Source organism: Pteropus vampyrus, unplaced genomic scaffold (genome assembly GCF_000151845.1).
Source record: "Pteropus vampyrus isolate Shadow unplaced genomic scaffold, Pvam_2.0 Scaffold76, whole genome shotgun sequence".
Taxonomy (NCBI): Eukaryota; Metazoa; Chordata; class Mammalia; order Chiroptera; family Pteropodidae; genus Pteropus; species Pteropus vampyrus.
In genome coordinates, this window is record NW_011888857.1 from 5649083 (window position 1) to 5650483 (window position 1401).

At 33.0% G+C, this 1401-nt stretch overlaps 1 pseudogene; it reads left to right on the forward strand.

Moving 5' to 3' along the window:
* The first annotated feature begins 523 nt into the window (after window positions 1-523).
* LOC111741334 lies at window positions 524-642 on the forward strand (annotated as a pseudogene).
* Window positions 643-1401: the final 759 nt, after the last annotated feature.

The window sequence follows — 1401 nt, forward strand, 5'->3', positions numbered from 1 at the left end:
AGCACTTATTCTAACTACAATTTATTTAACATTCAATACTTTTTTCCTATGGCTAAAAAACTGTATAAAGCTACTCAGAACCGAAGAGGCTTAAGTGAACAGTGACACTTCAATGACAATCTCTCCTGACATTCACAACAAAACCCTAGCTACAAATAAGCTAAATTTAAGAATGGAATTAAACTACATTAACAAGCAGCAGAGCAATTTAAGCATTTTTTTGGTTGAATAATCGTAAAACTGAATAAAAAGTCAAACTTATTTCTATAAATTACATGTATTATAACTCCATTGAAATAAAAAATAAAACACATCTATTATTTTAGCATTAGTTATTTTTCTCTAGGTTCTCCACTTTCTTGTCCATATTCTTATATGTGCATATTAAACGCAGTCAAAATCACAGTGGTTATAGTATGTTATAGTTTATTTTTCGTACATGAGTATTTCTAACATTTCTTTGTGAATTATTTATTTATATTTTAAGTTTCTGAATAATATGCTTTCAATTAAAAATTGTCGAGTCTACGGCCATGCTACCCTAAACAAGCCTGATCCTGTCTGATCTCGGAAGCTAAGCAGGGTTGGGCCTGGTTAGTACTTGGATAGGAGACCACCTAGGAATATTAGGTGCTGTAGGTGTAAAAATTAAAAAACTAAGGGATTGTAAACTGACAAGGTCCTTGCAATCTGTGAGGTCAACCAAGGGTTGCCTCGCCTAAAAAAAAAAAAATTGTCAAGAAACAGAATTATCGTTCAATGTTTGAAGAGTTAGGTTCTTTTTAGGTTTTTATTATTAGAGTTAATATTGTGACAAACATCGGTCTGCATATTACAAGCCTGTACTCTAAATTATGTTAACTGATTTCTGACTTTGTTTATGTCTTTCATACGAGGCTGTTAACTCCTGCTGGGAAGGCATCTTGCCTTGTTCCCCACTGCATCTGCTGTAACTTGCACATATCATGACCCTAATAAATGTTTGCATAATGTGTTTTTTTCTTTTTCATCATTTGTTAGAATAGAGAGAAGAGGGGAATGAAGAATAAATACTTAATGAAAGGGAAATAAATATTTTTATGGGTAGTAGAATAGGGTCAAGATATGGCGATTTAATTTACTACACACAATGTGAGTCAACGTTTATTAAGTAGCGACTATGTGATGCTAGCAATTAAAAATTTAAAAAAATAAAATAAAAGCTGACTTCAAAGAACACATAAACCAGTTAATAACTACTCTTATTTTCTTTCTTCTTTCTCAACAGTCACTGATACCTTTCTGGAGGCTTACTGTTTTCTCATGATAAGCACCCCATGTATATTGGATGTAACACATGCCCTACCCATAAGCGCATATGAACCAAGGTAAGTCAGTTGGACACTCCTTCCCTGGAACTTG